The sequence below is a fragment of the Papio anubis genome, chromosome 8 (genome assembly GCF_008728515.1).
Source record: "Papio anubis isolate 15944 chromosome 8, Panubis1.0, whole genome shotgun sequence".
NCBI classification, from domain to species: domain Eukaryota; kingdom Metazoa; phylum Chordata; class Mammalia; order Primates; family Cercopithecidae; genus Papio; species Papio anubis.
In genome coordinates, this window is record NC_044983.1 from 110,994,987 (window position 1) to 111,016,619 (window position 21,633).

General features: G+C 35.5%; 1 protein-coding gene across 9 annotated transcripts in view; it reads right to left on the reverse strand.

Annotated features, from left to right (window-relative positions):
• TRPS1 (transcriptional repressor GATA binding 1) overlaps positions 1 to 21,633 on the reverse strand; it is a 261,087-nt gene that overhangs the window by 232,150 nt on the left and 7,304 nt on the right. For 3 of the 9 annotated variants that reach the window (XM_021942571.2, XM_031669709.1, XM_021942569.2), the window contains exon 2: positions 2,215 to 2,317. The exons of the other annotated variants lie outside the window; for them this stretch is intronic. The gene's annotated coding sequence lies outside the window, so the exon portion shown is untranslated. The remainder of the gene's footprint in view (positions 1 to 2,214; positions 2,318 to 21,633) is intronic. 9 annotated transcript variants of the gene reach the window in all.

Consider the following 21,633-nt stretch of genomic DNA (forward strand, 5'->3'; position numbering starts at 1 on the left):
TACCTGAACCTGGTTTTTCCTAATATCCATCTACATGTTAATTGATAAAAGAGACACAAGTTCATTACGGGAATGATAAAACAATATCCTCTGAATTTGATAATGATTATCTTTTCTTTCATGATGGAAAACATGCATTTCCTTAAACCACTGAAGGAAATAACATCCTCTCCCTATTCTACAACGCCTCCCCATGCCTGCCTTTAGGAATCTTTGCAGCGACAAAATGATGAGCATGGAGTTTTAAGCTTTTAAAAGACACAGGTCTACTGTTCAAAAGTGCTATCTGTCATTGTCGTTCATGTTCACAGGAATAAGCAAATCATAGTGCTAATATGAACATGCATAAAACAGCAGGTCTTTGGGAAAAACCCTGGAAATGAATTGCTGGTAACTAACATACCTACAGTACGAGTATGTGTTCCAAAGGACTGAAAGCAATACAACTTTACGTCATTTTCTCAACTCCTAAGGTTTCCGTAAGTGTTGAAGGACGTAGTCTATGTTCAAATTAGGAGAGGCTATTGGTTAGAGGTAAACTCACGTATTGAAAACTAAGTTTTTGGATAATTACAGTTCAAGATGCAACACTCTCATTTATACCCACTCTCCCTTATATAACAAGGAAGCCTCTGAGTCTGACAATAGAAATTCTACATTTATTCAGGTATTTAGGAGCCAGCATGTCGGAAGCAATTCAATTGCTTAAACCTGATTTTACTACCTAACTTGGGGGTGGGGAGGTGTTGCAGGGAACAGTCTGGATTCATATGTATCAAGTTTTCTGTTTTGGAATATAACTTAAAATATTTTTGAAGAAATATGGTAAAGTGATTATCCTTCTGGAACTAGATACACCGACACTGTCACATTAACTCACAGCTTGTTAAATACTGTGCAATCTTTCTATAACATTCTTTGTTATGAGACTAGAATCAGCATATGGGAATTGCTCTTTTCCTGCTAAACTGAAGTCATTACTAACTACTCATCTGTGACATGTACTCTTTCTTGTAACCAGGGATTTTAGCTTCACAAAATTTAGAAACTGCCGCATTGTTTCTTGGCATTGCTTTCAAATGTGACATCATTTAAATTTTGGAATACTCCGTTTTAGCAAATACACTAGTGGGTGCCAGGTTAAAAGATGACTGTCCAAAAAGGGGCAGCAGGGTCTCTGTAGGGAACAACCACAGATTATTCTTTCAATCTATACCATCCCACGCCTTTCACCAGAGGCACACTGAATTACAATGAGCTCAACAAATACATTTCAAAATGGGTTATCAAATTACCAGCCTATAGCAATGGCTTCCCGTCACTGAAGATCTATATTGAAAAACAACTGTGACATGGAAATGAAAACTCCATTTTCATTTGGGAGGCCAGGGCAGGTAGATCACCTGAGCTCAGGAGTTCGAGACCACCCTGGCCAACATGGTGAAACCCCATCTCTACTAAAAATACAAAAAATTAGCTGAGCATGATGGCGCATGCCTGTAGCCTCAGGTACTAGGGAGGCTGAGGCAGGAGAATCACTTGAACCTAGGAGGCGGGGGTTGCAGTAAGCCTAGATTGCACCACTGCGCTCCAGCCTGAGCGATAGAGTGAGACTCCGTCTCAAAAACAAAACAAAACTCCTTTTTCAGTTTTCCTAATTTCCAAAGTCTACAATATATGTGTAATCCCAGCACTTTGGAGGACTGAGATGGGAAGAATTCCTTGAGGCCAGGAGTTCAGGACCAGCCTAGAAAATATAGCAAGACTCCGTCTTTACAAAAAATTAGAAAATTAGCCAGGCATGATGGCTTGTGCCTGTAGTCCCAGCTATTTAGGAGGCTGAGGCTGGAAGAGCCCTTGAGCTCAAGAGTTCAAGGCTACAGGGAGCTATGATCACACCACAGCACACCAGCCTGGGCAACACAGCAAGACCCTGCCTCAAAAAAAAAATAAAAGAAAACATATATATACACACACACATTCACTTATTAAAAACACTATATACATACATAATAGTCATATATACGATATGAATACAAACAGAAACATACAGATGGACCTATTGACTCATTTATTGCTGAGCAAAAAAAAATAGAGAACTGTGTTTAAATGACAAAAATGACAGAAAATCACTATTATTCACACCCTCTGAAAGTCTTATTTTGGAAATTTTTGTATGATTTCTAGAACTTATTCCATTATTTAAAAACTTACATAACCAAAAGAGTAATTCTAATCATCTCATCAATGCACTCTGTAAGCCTCCAGTTATGAAACTTGTGAATTTTATAATCCAAATACAATTCAATAGCAGCACCTGTCAACAAAAATTTAGAATTAGTACTCTCAGTTAGGGACATCTTTTCTATCAAATAAAAAATAACTCCAAAGATGCATGGTAATTTCTCCTAGAAAATATGAATGACTGTGTCAGTGTTAAAAAAAAAATGCTTTGATAACCTAACCCCAGCAAAAACATTAGTAATTTTAATCATTTTTATTATTCCCTAAAAAGACATATTTCGTTAATGTTTTTATCTCTGATATTGAAAGCATGCTTACTTCCTGAAAAAAAAATATATATATATATATATACAGGCACACCTCAGAGATACTATAGATTCAGTTCCAGACCACTACAATAAAGTTAATATTGCAATAAAGCAAATCACATGAATATTTTGGTTTCCCAGTACATATAAAAGCTACATTTACATTATAATATGGTCTATTAAGTGGGTGATAGTATTATGTCTAAAAAATGCACTTAGTTAAAAACATTCTTTAATGCTAAAAAATACTAACAATCATCTGAGTCTTGAGCAATTTGTAGTCTTTTTGCTGGTCTTGCCTCATCGTTGATGGCTGCTCAGTGGAGGTTTTTGCTGAAGGTGGGGGTATCTATGGCAATTTCTTAAAACAAGGCAACAATGAAGCTTCCCACATCAACTGACTCTTCTTTTCATGAATGATTTGTTTGTAGCATGTAATGCCATTTGATAGCATTTTACCCACGGTAGAACTTCCTTCAAAACTGGAGTCAGTCATCTCCAACACTGCTGCTGCTTTACCAACTAAGTTGATGGAATATTCTAAATCCTTTGTCATTTCGACAATGCTCACAGCATCCCCACCAGGAGTAGCTTCCATCTCAAGAAACCACTTTCTTTGCTCATCTTTAAGAAAAAGCAACACCTCATCCATTCCAGTTTTATCAGGAGATGGCAGTAATTCAGTCATATCTTCAGGCTCCACTTCTAATTCTAGTTCTCTTGCTATTTCTACCACATCTGCACTTACTTCCTCCACTAATGTCTTGAAGCCTTCCAAGTCATCCATGAGAGTCGGAATCAACTTCTTCCAAACTTTTGCTAATGCTGATGTTTTGACAACCTCCCATGAATCACGAATGTTCTTAATGGTGTCTCGAATGATGTATCCTTTCCAGAAAGTTTTCAACTCACTTTGTCCAGATCCACCAGAGGAATCACTATGGCAGTTATAGCTTCATGAAATGTATGTCTTAAATAATGACTTGAATTTTGAAATTTCTCCTTGATCCAAGGACTGCAGAAGGGACGCTGTGTTAACAGGCATGAACATAACATTCATCTTTGTACATCTCCATCAGAGCTTCTGGGGTGACTGTGTGCACTGTCAGTGAGCAGTAATACTTTTAAAAGAATCTTTTTCCAAGTAGTAGGTCTCAAAAGTGCACTTCAAATATTCAGTAAACCATACTGTAAACAAATGTGCTATCCTTCAGGCTTTGCTGTTCCTTTTACAGAGCACAGCCCCACAGAGTAGATTTACCATAATGATTAAGGGTTCCAGAATCTTTGGAATGCTAAATCAGCAACGGATTCTACTTCAAGTCATCAGCTGCATTAGCCCCTAACTAGTCAGCCTGTCCTTTGAAGTTTTCAATCCAGGCATTGCCTATTCCCCTCTAGCTATGAAACCCCTAGATGGCATCTTCTTCCAACAGAAAGCTGTTTTGTCTGCACTGAAAATCTGTTGTTTAGTGTAGCCACCTTCATCATTGATCTTAACTAGATCTTCTGGATAATGTGCTACAGCTTCTTCATCATCACTTGCTGCTTCACCTTGTACTTTTATGTTATGGATATGACTTATCTCTTTAAAACCCATGAACCAACCTCTGCTGGCTTCAAACTTTTCTTCTGCAACTTCTTTATCTCTCTCAGTTTTCACCGAATCAAACAGAGGGCCTTGCTCTGGATTAGGCTGTGCCCGAAGGGAATGTCATGGCTGGCTTCATCTTCTCTCTAACCACTAAAACTTTCTCCATATCAGCAATAAGGCTGTTTTTGCTTTCTTATCATGTGTGTGCTCAACAGAGTGACATTTTTAATTTCCTTCAAGCACTTTTTCTTTGCATTCACAACCTGGCCATGTGGCACAAGAGGCCTAGTTTTTGGCTTCTCTCTTTTTCAGCATGCCTTCCTCACTCTCACTAAGCTTAATCATTTCTAGCTTTCGATTTAAAGTGAGAGACATGAAACCCTTCTTTTCACTTGAACACTTAGAGGCCACTGTATGGTTATTAATAGGTTGAATTTCAAAATCTTTGTGTCTCATGGAATAGGGAGGACCAACGAGCCCCAGAGAGACAAGGGAACAGCCAGACAGTGGAGCACTCAAAACAAACACATTTATCAATTAAGTTTGCCATCTTACGTGGGCACCACTCATGGCTCCCCAAAACAATTACAATAGTGACATCAAAGATCACAGACCACCATATCAGATATAATATAATAATAATGAAAAGGTCTGAAATATAGCACGAATTTTCCAAATGTGACAAAAGAGACATAAGGTAAACACATATTTTTGAAAAAATGGTGATGACAGATTTGCCTGACGCAGGGTTACCACAAACCTTTATTTATAAAAAAGGTAACATCTACGGAGTGTAATAAATGAAAGTGTAATAAAACGAGGTATGCTTGCATATGTACATATGCATATATACACACATACATACACACACTTAGCTTGAAATTTAGGATATGTGATTATAACTCAGAATCACTCTGCTATAGAGTACACCCTACTGTGACTATGGAATCACACAACTTCTATTTATTATTCTCCTGCTGAAAAACTGGGTGATCTCAGTAATAACAAACCATTTTTATTAACGAAGTGCTTATGATCATGTAGGACATATCCCACGTAATCAAAATAAAACTTCTAAAATATCCAGCGAAAACCACAAAACATTATCTCTAAAATGCTACTCCTCAAGAAAGGTCCTGATATATTCAAAATTAAAACAACCTATTGAAAAATAAGACAGTCATTAGTTTTGAGGAGGAATTGTGTGCTCATTTTGGAAAAGAGGAAAAATGTCATAAAATTAACGCAAAAAAGTAACTATAAGAGGAAATCTCTGGATATCAAAATGTCATATTTTTTAATCCCATATTAAAATTAGGTGCCAATACAAATATTAAAAAAAAAGATGGCACATATCATTAAAGGCCCATAAAAGGTCATTAAGGCAAAGATGTACAACGTGAAAAAAAATGCAAAAATACTTCTTGCAAGTTTTTCCAATTTAGACCTTGAACTCGGCACTACTGAATACCAAAGCTTATAGAAGTGAAATTCAAACATAACAGAGCTTTTGAATTTAAGGCATGTATTCTACCAAGGTATGACACTGAGCTAACCTTTTGGGATAATATAATGCCACTCTTTTCTACAATAGCTGACGGCTAGAATGCTCAGTTTGCTCCTCTCCGTAAATATCCTAAATATAATTGTTAAAATTAAAAATAAAATAAGGCCTTAGAAATACTATTTTGAATAGTCTAAGCACTCCCATAGTTAATGATATACAGAAATTACAAAGATTAGAAACAGAACAATCATTATCATTATTTATAGAAATAAATATTCAGTCGTTTGACATTCACCAAACCTGTTTTACACATCTTATCTAAACTGATTCTTCTCCCAAAACCTGTGCCCAGGTACTATTACTCACAGCCTATGGGTGAGAAGACTGCACTCTAGAGAAATTACAGAATTACTTTAAGACTGGTTTTATTCCAACAGAGCCACATCACAAAAAGGAAAACATAGCTACAACCTATGGGACTTCTAACCATAGCTGGACATGAGTCTATTCCAGACAGTCGCGTGTCCCAAAAGGCACTGTGATGACTGAACTTTCTTTTAATTTGTATTGTGCATTTCTGGAGAACAAATAAACTCGAAAAGAGGTCAAAGTGCTCGTTACAGAAAAATGCAAAATAAAACAAAAAGTTCAGAAAATACTGTGATCCACATTTATGACAACTGAAATAATAAGTATGCCCCCCATACTGTAGGACTGGCTCCTCCAGAAATATATGGTGGACCTAAAGTCTTTATTATTTGAATATTAAAGCACAGTTTCTGGTGCTGTGCTTTCAGTACCTTTCTTCTAATAATGTAATTATTTAGCTTAGACGTTTGATGGCAAACTGTAGTTATTAATAATTGGTTTAGTATTATTTTTATCATGAGGTCATGGTTTTCTTTTAAACACATTACTTTAAAAAGAGTTGCTGTACTAAATCATACATTAAAGGGATTTTTTTGTAATAAAGCATCTCTAATTTTAAATACTATCACTTATGAAATCAACTCATGTTGTCAACTGAAAAATTCTCCCCTACAGAAAGCAATACTAGAAGTTGAAGTGTTGCAAATTAAAAAGAAGAATCTAAACTTCCCCATTTTAAAAAATATATATTTTAAAGTTAATGAAGGGGTCCAGAGATAAATCCTGTCACCTACAATTTAAAATGGCCACCTCACATCCAGTTATATATCAACTATTTTCTTTACCTAATATTAGGCACACCGGAAATCTCAAGGCAAAAATGAAGCAGTTGGATACAAATTCCATGAAACAATATAGCTCAGTTATTGCAAAATATCTCTTGTGGAAAAATTTCAGAACAGCTCTACTAAAAATACTAATTTTCCTGATATGGCCTTACCAATATAGACTTCTAGAAAAGGAAATTAATACAGAGGGTATAAAAAGCATGCCCTTAAGAATTAATTTAAAAAGAAGCTTGATGATGTAAAGAAGGCAAAAACTTGATAGGGATCCACGTATAGCAACTGTCTTAAAAGTTCATAATTTAAGAAAAATAAAAGGCCTCAGTTCCCAGAATGCTAAAAATATAGTAGCCTTATATACATATATAGCCTTAGCCACTCCAAAAGGCTTCATGTGCTTGTAAAACTATTACATTATAAGGTAAATTTTGATTTACTGAATATGACTTTCTTTATAGTTTCTGATTGAGAATGCATGAGACACACACTTCCATCTACTCAAGAGTGTTTATGTAAGTAAATATACTTCAAAGTATCAGAAACACTTTAAGCAGCTCCTTGAAAACTCTGTATGAGAAAGTACATGACTAATTTAAAGACTAATAATACATTTTCATTAATTAAAAAACTAGTACTTTATCTCAGTTTTAGTTATCTCAATAAAAAATGGGCAATTTTGTTATATTCATTTGAGGTTATTTTTTCAGGCTGTCCTTCTTTGCCTTATTCCTGGACTCATTAATAATCTATGCCATCATTTTAAATTTTTTCATATTTACATTAGTGCTTAATTTTAATATGTGACTTTAAAAAAAAATGACTTTTTGATAGCCAGAGATCTCCTCCCATAGTAAGGAACTCTCTTTTTTGCATTAATCTCATGCCTCTTACAGGTCGCCCAATGATCACAGGTGAATAATAAGATTTAAGGATGAGTAACTGCTGATGAACCCAATTTGGGATCTGGCAAGAGGAAATTAGAGCGTCAAATAAAGGAGGGGCGGCAGCAAAGAGGAAGCAAAAGACAAGACAAGAGGGAAGAGAGTTTATGGAGAAAGGAAGCCAAGTTGGGAAGTGGGGAGAAGGGCAGGCTGGCCAGGGGATGCGACGCGACAGGGCAGAGGGAGTGGGGAGAGGCGGGCAGGAGGCGGCCTCCACGCAGCTGGCAGGGCAGGCAGCGCTGGGAGAGGGAGGAGGAGAGGGAGGCTGCAGGCACCGCGCAGCAGCCGAGGATGAGCGAGGTAACCGGAGGGAACGGGCGCACACAACTGCTTCCGCAGGACTTCCTGCGATAACACGCCCACAGCCCGGGCGCCGAGCACGCGTGGTGGCGGCCTCAGGCCCGGGGCTCCTGAGAGAGCGAACGCCAGCGACACACACGCAGCTCCTGTCGTGTCGCCGCTGCCGCCTAGGCAGGGCCGCAGACAGCAGCCTCCTTCCCAGACTCAGCCAACTCACTCTCACCGTAGTTGCTCCAGAATCCGTGAAAAGAAAATGCAACGCTATTTCTGTTCCTGATGTGCAGTTCTGATTTTTTTTTCTTCTTAAAAATAAAAGGAAAAAATTTTTAAAGAAAATGTCCTTTATTATCATTATTATTACTACTATTTTTATTTCTCTGGCTACACTATCCATTAAAGCACACTGAGTCTTTAAAGCTCTTTCATAAAATATAAATTACTTAAAAATCTAACCGACACACTGGATAATGACTGATGCAAGTACTGTTTTAAGTCTAACCCAAACCACGCTTTCTTTTCTGTGTGTGTGTTTGTAACACACATAAGCCACCTCAGATTCAAAGCTGTCAAGATCCCATGTGAAGCAGGGGTAGTTACCCAGGAGTATAAATACACTAAGAAATACAAAGCCATAGGATTATCAGGACAGTACCACATCCCTGTCATTCAACAACTTCCCCTTACAAGAGGGTGCTGATCACAGACTTTTTACTGTAATGGAGCCAAGAAGAGAGTTACTTAAACTAATAGAGTTCTTTTTTTAACCAGAGATAGCAGATATCGCTACAGAAAGAATACTGGTTGGATGTTTCCTGAATTATTACTAAAAACATTTGTTTAAATGTCTCGTATATAAAGGTGACGGCCTTATCTCTCTGACAATGAATTAGGGCCTAAGGAGAAAGCAAATTGGAACAGTGTTAACATTAAAAAGTCATCTAGTCTTTGAAATACTATTATAATACTACCTTGGAAGATAGAGCAACTCAAATCTTGTTCACCCACGAGATAAGAAACAAAGTAGAGGGAGCCTCAGCTCTTAGGGCCAGGGTGCCTGGACTGAAATCCTGACTCTGCTACTTGCTACCTGTTGTAGCCTAGGCAATTCATTATACTTTCCTGAGACCCAGTTCTCTCCATTCTATAAAACGAACATGACAGCACTTTCTACCTTAAGTGAAGACAATACACAGCAGACTGCTCAACCAATATGAACCAGGATCAGCATTTTAAGGCGGCCCCAATGGAAGATGAACCTCTTGAAACGCAGCCTTTCCCCGGCCAACCTAGCTCACCTATGGCCTGTGGTTGCGCTCACTTTCATTTAGTAATCAGTGCTTAGCTGCACATCTACCAAGTCAGTTATTACTACACGCAGCTCATTTCTATGCAAACCGTGTCCAGCCTTTGGGCAAAGTTTGCATGCCCTCTGCTCCCTGATGTTCACAAGTGAAAACACTAAGCCCAACACATTTAATAATGTCCTCCTTCCCATCATTAAAGGGCACCATGCAGCTTTAGCAGCCAGGAAACTAGCCCAGCACACATGCTGTGCAGCTGGCAATAGAGGCATCTTCAACAGCATCCACTCCTACATACAGTCTGATAAGGAACATTTTAATGGAGCCAAAACATCCATTTCCTTCCTCTATTTCTGCATTTAGCAAACAGGAGAGCTGGACAATCATATCAGGGATTATGAAATGGCCACTAAGGCTACCAGAACAGCAGGTCTAAATTTCGCCTACTCACTTTCAACCAAAAGTATGCACCCTTTCAGTTGTGGAAAAGTACAGAGCATTTTAAAAACCCCTACTTATTAACTAGCATGTACTCTACAGTGAAACTGTTTCTACTGTCGCTTAATTTGTAAAATCCAAGCAGATATTACTTTTAAAAATCCAGTGAAACTGTTTCTACTGTCGCTTAATTTGCAGAATCAAAGCAGATACTACTTTTAAAAATCCAACTATCCCTTTCAAAGGATTTGTGAAGTTGCTTACAGACTTAAGGTGACATCAGAAAAGCATGTTGGTATAATGCAGTTAGCTAAGGTTTCTAGGAAGCTTTGGAATGTTTTGTTTTTAAAGAAGGGATAGATAAGTGCAAGTCCTACAAGTAATGAACTGTCCTAGAAGCAAAGAAATTCATTAAATAGATCTCCTTGATTTCTCCTTCATGGTCCCATGTCCATACAGATTTGGGAATGTACAATAATAGCAGGGCTTAATTTTCCAGAGCTGTTTAAAGTAATATTTAGGTGCTTAACAGAGTTAAATGTTAAATCAAAGGGACTTCCCAATTCTCAGATAAAATAATTTTTTAAGTTAAAAAAAAGAAATTCTTAAACTTCAAAATTGTTCCCAGGCTTTTAAGACAAAATTAAAAGTGATTAGTAAAAATCAAACATTCAAAGAAATCTCAGAGGCATTGTTGTTCCAACATGAAAAACGACTCAGCAGCTATTACTCAGTTATCACTTGATTGGCTATCACTCAGGGAAACATGAATATTAAAAATATTTGAGCAAAGAGGAATACAATATCCTCTTGCTGCCATAAACCTGGGCATCTTAAAGCAACATTACCTATGGTTGTGCTCAGCTCCTAACCCTACTCATCAACATTCATGTTACATCTCCTGAGTCTAAATCACCCTTGCCCCCTCAGCATGCAAGCATTGGACCCACTTACAAGTAACTTTCTTCCTGAAGCCAAGACATAAGCCATTGTCCTCAAACATCACAACACAACCTTTGGGCCTGAGAATATTCAAAACATGGACGTTAAAAAGGCACATTTCTGACTCATGACCTTAGAGCCTAACGCTGTTATCCTCAGTTAAGGACACATCATTTATCATCTTGCATCTCTGATGAGTTCATGGTGTCTCACATATAATATCAGTAAAGTACAAGGCTGCTTGTGTTCTCCTTTTCCTATATTTTTCAAATGAATTCAGGCTTCCCCTTTGCCTTAGTTTCACTGGCACTGTTCCACTTCGCTAAATGACATTAATCGATAAAAGGCAGGATTTGAAAGCACACTGCAAAATACAACATACTACGTTGCAACCAGTGGTATCCTACCTTAGGAACGATACATTAGGGCAAACATCAAGAAACATATGTAACTTATGCAATACCAGGTAATATTTATTTTCTGCTGAAACCTCACAAACCAATTTCACAATTTTCTTAGTACCTGAAAGTCTATGTTGCTGGCCAAAGTGTTCTTCCCCTATGTTCCTATTTAATGCAACACTTTTGAGAACTACTGCATCCAAGTCATTTGTAAAGGGAACAAAAATGAATTAGGTATGCTCTCACTCTCCTCAGGTTCGTGATGCCCAGTAGCTCCTGGTATGAGCTATGCTAAAGCCACACATAAATGGGAGCACAAGGCGAGGATGTTTTAACCTAAATGAGCAGAAGTAGAAAGTTTCAGGAAGAAGAATATAGAAGCAAACATACCGAGGAACAGGTAGAATCCCTGTAGTTACAGCTGCATAGAAGGCATTTCATAAAGAGGGAAGAATATGAACAAAAGTCAGTGTGAGAATGTTCTAGGACTAGAAAGCACTACAGTAAGGATAGACACATGATGTAGTACAGATGGAACTCGTAAATTGGGGGCAAATTGAAGGGTCCTGAATGCCAAGTTAATGATGATAAACAAGTTTAAAAGCAACTACTTAAGGAGGCTGAGTTCCATATTGGAACCCAGAACCAAGTTAGGTCTAGAGGTGAAGGCTCAGAAGTTATTTCATTTGGATAAAAAGCTAAAAGCATAAAACCCTCCAAGAAAATTGCATAGATTAAGAGAACATTCAATGACAGACTAGAACAAGTGTGGCAGAGATGCAGTGCCTGGAAGCCAAGCCAGAAGAGATACTCAAGAGAATGGCTGGCAGCATCCAATTCATCTGAGAGATGCAGTCAGATGGAAAGACCATTGGGGCCTGGCTTCCATGAGGCTACTGGCGACTTCAATACAGCAATGTCAACAAACAGAGGAGCCTTGGCAGATATTGCTTAGTTGAGAAATGGAGATTCACATGAAATGAAACCCAGATTCGGGCATTCAATATTTTCTCCACTCTGAGGTTATTTTTATTTTTATGTCTGAGTAGGTTTCTCTTTTATCTGAAACAGAACAAACTCCGTATCCAACTTAAAAGCATTCTAATTAATAAATCTCAACAAGCAACGTTTTGACTTTAGCATGTCACTTACAAGTTGAAATCCATCTGGAAATAAATAAAAAGTAGCTGTTTGTTTTGTTTTACCTTGTCTTGTTCTAAACTTTCAAAGGAGCCATATTCAATACTTGTTGTTACCTAAAATCCATCCCTTGCTTAAAACCTAATCTATCTCTCAGCTTCATTAGCCATGTATAAGGTATAGAATTGCATTTGGACTCTTCCTAGATTCCAAGAATGGTCCATAATCAGTCTACAACTGGATTATAATCCAAATACCAGAAGATAATGCTATTTAACTAGCTTCTATAAAATATCCACGATAGTCTGTGTTCACAAATATGCCTCATGAGAACAATTATAAAATAGTTTAAAGAATGTCTGAAAAGGAGTTTTCCAAAGTAGGTGACTACATTAGCATAGTTGTGATTCAGGGCATTTTCAATACAGTTAAGTGTATACTGATTTATCAGGAAGGTAAATCCCTTAAGAGGTGGAAATAAACATTAAAATACAGCAACTCATCTTATTTAAACCTTATCTGGATATCACCTGTTATAAAAACCAACCAAAAAATAGTGCTTTCTGATAAACAAAGCCCAGAATAAGAACTCTGTTGCCTTATTTTGATCTGCAATGCCAAGAGTACATGAAAAGGTTCCAATCTCTCAAAGTCAAAGAAGAAAACGAGATATTTTACATACAGGGGGAGAATTATGTAAAAAATAAATAACATTAACAAAATCATTAAGAAAAACTAGGGCTCATAAGCACTGATAGGGTTTCCTCTGGTTCTATAAGGTATACAATGAATGACAAATTATAATTCACAGTCTGGGTGAAAAATAAACTTTGCTATATAGAGATAATAGCCACAGGATGAGAAGGAAAAAAACTAGATGATTATGTAATAATAATGGAAGTTTCAGCCTTTCTTCATATAGTACGCTTACCACACCAAGAAAGAAATTTTACGTGGGATGATCAGCATAATAGTCAAAATAGTTCCTTAACCCATTTTAAAATTGCTTTTTAATGTTAAACATCATTCTATAATTTTCTGATTTAATTGATTATATCTGATGGAATGAGTAAGATTATTTTCCACCAGCAAACTGTTTCATTTAAAGGAATAACTATTTACAAGCTATTTATAAAAAAGGCTTTTCACTTGAAAGAAACATTAAAGAAACAAAAACAAAAAAGACAAGGCTGCCTTCTGGCTAAGAGACAGAGAGGAAAACCCATGCAAATGAAAGTACAATGTCTTCTTCACCCTGCGACTCAGGATGAACTGAACGGGGTTCAAATACAGACCCTGGACCAGCCCAGGTGTTTCCAGGGCCTGACACACCTCCTCCTCCTCCACCTCTTCCAGCATTTCAAAGACATTTCTGGAGCTATGCTCTGAAAGAGCTTGGGGCTGTCTTAGGTTCAACATCTTTCTGCATGATTTTAAAGAAATATTTACCACAATTCTTTAAAATCCAGAGGTGAAAATGACAACAGCATTGGGGTTGTAATGTGTGAATTTCACTTATGCAGGCATTCACCCTTTGGACTATACAATATAACCATTAGGTCTGGAAGACAAGAAACAAGGGATTTAAGTAAAATACCTCAGAAGTCTAAGAAGACAGAGAATTATTCCTGTATTTCCACTCCAACAAAGTAAATGATTAAAATTAGCTTAACTGTAATCAATAAACATAAATTGCATCCATGTTGTATGGTAGAGGCATGGCTAAAAATGGAAAGTTGAGAAATTCTAAAAGAAAAATAGAGGCATTAAATGTACCTTTTAAATTATTTTCACTCCATTTGAAGTTGAAATTGATCATTCAAAAGACAGGATTCACAAGGAAAGTATTTAAAATAAATGAGGTTCTTTTATTTTTCTTTCATTAGTTTTTTATAAATGCTGAGGAGTTTATGTAAAACACCACTTATGGTTTTTCCAGCCAGATTTTAATAACTAATTGCACATTTCAAGCCTAATCTCACAGATGCTGTCTACAGTTCTTCAACCAGCCAAGGGAACTATGGCGTTATGAATAAAGAAACATCCATTTCATGGAAGATAAAAATATCCTTAATTCAAATGGACTATTTTTAAAAATATTACTCTCTATATAGATAAATGTTAAAGCTGCTTTAAGCTAAAGGAAAAGAGTAATACAAACTTAGCTTCTTATTAATGACCATTTTCATAACCAGTTTTTCAGTACCAATTAGATTTTATCTAAATGAATCCAACATTTCTATCGCTAAGGTGTTTGAAAAAAGCATTAAGCCCAGATTTTTCGCAGTAATTCTTTAACTTTCTGTGACAGCTTCTAAACATTTGATGCCCATCAATCTAAAGTATTGATAAAGAAATCATGTGAATAGATCAACTGATTCATTATGATCCTCAATTTCTCACTGCATCCTAATAAATGACATTTTAATTCTATTCTCATATCCATGTGCAAAAGGAAAAATAAAGATTAATGAATCTTAACTAGTGAGCAGATTTCCTCAGCAAACATCAAAATCATCTAGTGTTTGACATATGAATGAGGATGGTGAACACACCCAAGTTCTAGTTCAGTTCTTTAACCAAGTAGGCGGAAGTCACCTTTATGTTCAGTTTTTTTGTTTATAAAATAAGATCATGCTAGAATAGACAGTAGTTCAAGTCCTTTCTGTCACTCAGAATAAAACATGACCCAGTGGTCACTCTGATATACCTGAAGTCAAGAAAAACAAAGAAGTAAAACCAAACTTGAACAGCAGATTTTAGACTGACCAGCCGAAGAAAGTTCCACCATTGAGAAAAGAAGTGTTTCCTTGGCCAGGGTCTATTTCTCCATAACAGAATGTTAGAAGACTCTTAAGCCTAAACCCTTATTTTTTCCTTTTATGGGAAGCTGAACATTGTACACTTTGGCACAATGTGTCCAAAGCAGAATAGATGGGGGCCAGCTCTTATAGTGAAATCACAGAACTAAGCGAGTCACCTCAGAGACTACACCATTTACCCTACATCTGACTTCAGAGAGGCGATTTCATTTATTCTTCTGTTTATATGTTTTTGCGCATGGTTTTATTAATGTAACCTAATGAAATAAAATGTACATTCTGTTAGCTCAGAAAGTCACTTATATATATGTACATGATCTTTTGCCAAAAAAAAGAGTTGATCAATTATTTTTACAATGGTGTTTATGAAAAGAAACCCCTACATTCTCCCACACTAGGAAAAGATGAAAAGAGCTATTGAACTTTTCATAATTTATCTGTACATAGAGGCTTTGAATTAAATCTAAAAACATCATCCTGCCTCTTCTATTGTATTCCAAATGGGCAAATTTTTTAAATTACACTTTCAAAATAACACGTTAACAAGATTCAAAATCAGCACATTATCTTAATTACACAACACCGATGTGATTACATCGGACCAAACATTTTGGCAAAACGTTTGCCTGACATCACAGGAACCAAACAAGGGGGTGGCTAGTTGAAATGTCCACATTTCTACCAGTGGAGACACCAAAATATTGTTAAATACACTCTACTAGCAATACAAATAATGAGCTCTCTCAGAACCAATTCCACTTTCCAGGGCCTAGTATGGGTAATGTATTAGAGATACTAAGTTTGCAGTTTGGTATCTGAAATTTACTTAGGACCTAATGCATTTATTCCTCTAATGAAAATGTTTTCTAATAGTATTCAAGATGTATGTGCAGAGCTGTTACTTGTTTACAGTAGCAGCTTATTTGTCTTTATACATAATTATAATTTAAGAATGCCGATCATCTCAGGCAAAGCGGTCGAAAAACAAAAACAGCCGACAAAACCAGAGAAAGCTTTCGTTATTCTAAAATGTCTTTATATTAAAATATGTCAGATTAAAGTCTCCACTCTACATACAGATTTAATTTTAACCCTGTGTCTGGGCAGTATTTTAAATTTTTTTATCACTTTTGGAGAATTCCACAGAACTATCTTAAGCTAGTTTCAAACCTGGTAAAAGTTGTGAGTTCTTTTTTTTCTTTTTCCTCCCATCAAATTTTGAGATATAAAATGCATCATGTCTAAATGAGAAACAATCAAATGTTATAGTATTTTACATCATTCATAGTTTTCAACTAACCACAAAAGTACTATATGATAATTTTCCAACATCACTGTTTTTTTGAAGTGAAAATGACTTATGAAAGGATTTCGCTCTAACTACTCTTTAGAAATGACCAAAATATCTTATCATGAAAAGGTGTGACAGGAGAACTGAAATCACTGATGTCTCAATTTCTGATGCATCAAAACGTTTCTGAAAAAACAACACAAGAGAAAATAATACAAAATAAGTGCAAAATTCATTTGCATTTTATAGGCAATAACAAGGTTTCTAGAATAAGAAAACCCCAAAAAGATAAAGTACTTCCTCTACTTTCTGATAAGCTTTAGAAGAAAAAAACTAAACCAAGTATTTCACAATCAATGGACTTCAAGGAATCCAAGAGAATCTGGGAAACATTTCTCTAAAAACTAATCCAGAACACAAGGTGTCAGTTTGGAAATAATGGAAGCATATTTCGTTTTAAAAATCTAAAACTTTTTAAAGACAAAAATTCAAGTTAACATCCCAGTGATTAACTCTGGAACTGCTTAGCCAAAAACAACTTTCGGCACTTAAAACATAAAACTGTCAGTTTCCTCTGCTTGGAGACAAAACACACAAAAAGCAAACATTCACAGTTATATTTTCCTAGACATGAAAGATAGAACTAACTTTCATAAAAGGTGATCACTCTGAGTATTTCTACCTGCTATGACATTCATGTCGTAGCTCCTAAAAATCAGTTACAAATTCCAAACCTCAGAACTATCCTTAATAGATGGCTACTATTCCAGTTTGCGTTACTCCCTAAACTTGATGGAAATACAATCATTTATTGAACTACACTAGCTCAACGCATAAATATGTTAAGCAGCCCGTGACTGATGTTATTGAATTTATAAGCTACCAGAAACAAGTAAACTCCTTACTGTAGACCTCAAAGAGTTGATAACATGATACTTGGCATTCTACTTCTTGGGAATCTAAAACATAATGATATTGAGAATCTTGTAAGTATTCTTCTGCCCTAAATCCAGAAAACATGACTTTCAAGCATCATCCATGGTCAAATGGTCAAATTCATATTTATAAACTTGGAATAGAGAGTTTGGTGGAAGTATTGCATAACTAAAATTGACTTTTTTTTTAAGCCAGAACTATGTCACAGTTGGTGCTTGTAATTGTTTCAAAACTATACAACTTTATTTAATTCCGTGCAATGCATTTCCTCATAGAAATGGAATAGCAAACTCCTACTCAATAGCAAACAATAAAATAAAATAAAATCAAGTATGTAAGCTTCTTCCTCTTCTTAGACACTGCCCCCAAAATGGAAAAGTTATACAGAAAGGTAAGTAAAAATCCTGCAGCTTACACATTTTTCCACTGAGAAGGTAAATCCTTACTCCAGAAACCAAAATATTAGACCCCAAAGAGTGTGGAGGGAAGAGGTGTAGGAGGTTGAAAAAAAGAGAAAAGTGATGATCAAGCAGGGCAGAATAAACCAGAGGAAGCATGCTTGGTCTCAGCATAATTTTCTTTAGCATCCTAAAATCAACGACATCACGCAGCCTATGATCTCTGCTTACTCTTCTGAAAACCATTCAGAGGATTTTCAAAACGGAAGAAATCTAGTTGTGCTTCCAAATGCCAAATGAACTAACAGGACCTTCCACTCCTGAAGGAAAACAGCACAGTAGCGCACCAGAAGCTAGAGAATGCTTTTTGTCACGCAAAGCCGGAACTGATGAGTGTGACCCCAATAGGGTTTATCTAAAATTCCCAAGTACAACAGGCGAAGGGGTCAAAGTTTTCTATGTCAGAGATATATAAATAAAGCCATATGCAGCAACCATTCCTTATGTTATCATGGATTATACAGTATCCTAGTCCCCCTTCTGTTCAGATATATATACATCTCTCTTTTAAAGAAGGAACTGAAAATGGGAAAAATTAAAAGGAGGGAAACCTGCTAACACTAATATCTACCCCCAGTTCTCCAGCTCTAATCATTATTGCTCTCATTTTTAAAATGTTAGTATTGCCAAGGACACACTGAATTGTTCAGAGAGTGAGAAGAACATGTATGTGCATAATTACGTGCTAACAGTGATATACTGAATTATTCTGGGAGTAAAAAGTACGTGATGTACATAAATGTACACAAATACATGTAACACTAAATACAAATATGCGTAACATTAAATGTACACAAATATGTGTAACACTGAATACAAATATGCATAACACTAAAAAGCTGAATGTTAGACACAGTGAAGACGCAAGATCGTGTACACATATTTACACATAAAATATGTACATTATTATTTTTACCAATGACCTAAAATCGTCTTACTGACAGCTTTCTTAAAGCTTATTAAAGTAAAAAGAAAAAGTAAAATGTGTTATAAATAATTAGGGCATTCCTTCAAAAGCACAAGTTTTCTTAAACACGGGACTTTAAAAACAGACTAAGCAGTGATGGGATAGAGTAAAATAGTTTATTATAATTGAGGTTTAGATGACAGTGGGTTTCTTACAGTAATTTACCACATCATACATCCAAAGAATGTAATTAAAATGCATTATAAATACAAAGGAGAAACATCTCTTAGTGTTTGTTTATAAGTTACAGAAAATAGTATTTCAAATTTTTCAATCCTTGAATGTGTAACTGCTTACACTAACTACTTGAAGATAAATTATTTTCTAAAACTTCCCTAAGTTTGCAGAACTGAGGAGGAAATTTTGCAATAATCTTCTAAAAAGGTATACTTCCAATATTAATTTAAAGACAGCTTAACATCAATCGTATTTTTTAATTTATAATTTAAATACAATTACTCATACAAAAATTCAGCAGCCGAATACAGGCAAAATGTATCATTTTAAAAGCTCTCAAAGGTATATCAAAAAATAATTGAGAAAAAATTATTAATCATACAACAAAGAGATGAATATGTATTGAAAAATTTAGTAATATGGCCCTTGATTAAAATTAATATATATATGACCTGTCTTAACTTGGCATCAAAAAGCAAAGCAAAAACAAATGCAAAACTTTCTTTTAGGAACTTTTATATGTTCAGGAGCTACTTAATAGGATTGAGAGAAAATGGGCTGATGTATTTATTTCCACATCTTGCAAAGCTAAAGATGATATGCAGATAATGACATCACAAAGTAGGCACAAGCAGAATTTGGTTTTTAATTTGTTTTGTCTATCATGGTCTCATTTCAGAACCAAAATTACAATTAAATTAACCCTCAAATAGGTGTTGGGATGCATTAAGTAATTAAAATGGGCATTACAAAGACTAAAGTCATTTCAAAAAATATGTAATATGTTAAAATTCCATGTAGTGCCTGTAATGTAAAAACATTCTATGCAAGTGAGATTATAGCTATCCTGCACGTACATGTATGCACTTAGTTAATATGAAGCCACAAATTCATATGTTGCACTTGTGCATAGCTCAGAAAGAAAAAGCTAAAACTAGATTAGTAACGCTTGATCCCTTTGTACATGAAGTGTATCATGTAATAGAGAAATTAGATTCCACAAACTAACTTCTGCCGTATATTTTTACACTATTTATAAACGTATCTGATCTTCCATATGATACATAGAGAAACTAAAATAGCAATCCACATTGTATTGTAGAATCTAATCAGGAAGCACATGTTATATTATTAATGTTTATTGATTTGTAAGCTTTATACATTCTGTCCAAATTCTACAAGTAAAAACAGCTCTGAAATCCTTTTGATCTTTCTTTTTCTACAGCTAAGGTGTTTTTAGTGTTTAAATAGCAGTTGATGTCGTATCTATTGTCTTATACAGTACTGGATTCATTCCTGGTTACTATAATACTCAATTTAATAACTAATAATATTAATGCTTTTTTTCAAGCTTGGGACATATACAGCAGATAATATAAATATGTTTACTATTTTTTATGATACTGTACTACTCACTATCATGAATACAAAGTAATTAACAGATAAGGCTATTATTAATGCAAACAAGAGAACCATGCTTCCCTCAAAAAGAAAAAAAAGAAATGGAACATAAACTATAAATACTCATATATTTCCTTCTAACACTATCTAGTATAGAAGACAAATAGCTAACAATAAATCATCTGTTTATTCATGTTAAATAAATTTAATTTGTACATTAACTTCTGACTTACTTAAAAGTATATGGAATATTTTCCAGAGCCTATTTTGACTGTGTCAATTACCCTAGATACCAAAGTTGTTGTATTGTGTTGCTTGATGAAATAGGACATAGAGCAACCCTCAAAACCAGTATTACAAGCCTGGCAAATAGCATCACATTTGGGTGACGCACAGAATCCATCACCCTAGGGAAAAACGCATTGGGTCATAGTACAGAGTCTTTACATGTTCCATATTATTTCCACATAACGTTTTGAGATGATAGAATTGTAAACTATAAAGTGGTAGCCCATAAAATGATATACTCACAAACAGTCCGGTCCCTTAACTGCTCCTCTCAACAGAAATGAGACTTAAAAAAATGATCTCAGAAGCATTTCTTAAAATGCACTGAAAGGTGGCATTTTGATTTATAATTTTTTTCATTTAAAAAAATTCCTTAGTAAATTCAGTGCAGATATAAGTATTATGATAACAATTGATTCATTATGTTTAAACTCCATACTCATTTCAAACTTTTAGACTTCACAATGTAGGTCATGTTAACTCCTTAAAAGATTCACATTTCAAGTACAGAGTTAATAGTTAGCACTCTAAATTCCACCATCAAAATGTGTCTGAGTATTATCTGTCTACATACATTCCATATATAAAACACACCTATAATAGCATGCACATATAATGGCAATAATTCAAACACAGCAAAGCTATCGTGAGTACTTCAAACATTTGCAGGCAATTACACTGCTAGAACTCCTCTCATATTATAGGTATTCTATGACTAGCTACTAAAAAATTACACAAATCAAAATGTGTTACCTTTGTTCAAATAATACTGCTGTTCATTATACGACAGAAAATGTCATCCTTAATCTCTCGGGAACCAAGATAGTGGTGGATTCTTGGAGCAGAAGTAGTGCAGAATGGTTTGAGGCAAAACCGAAACATATTGTTTAAGTAAACCTTAAGGGGAGGGGAGCATATGCGCAATTGATGGATTTTTTTTTTTTTTTTGGGTATCATCTTCCA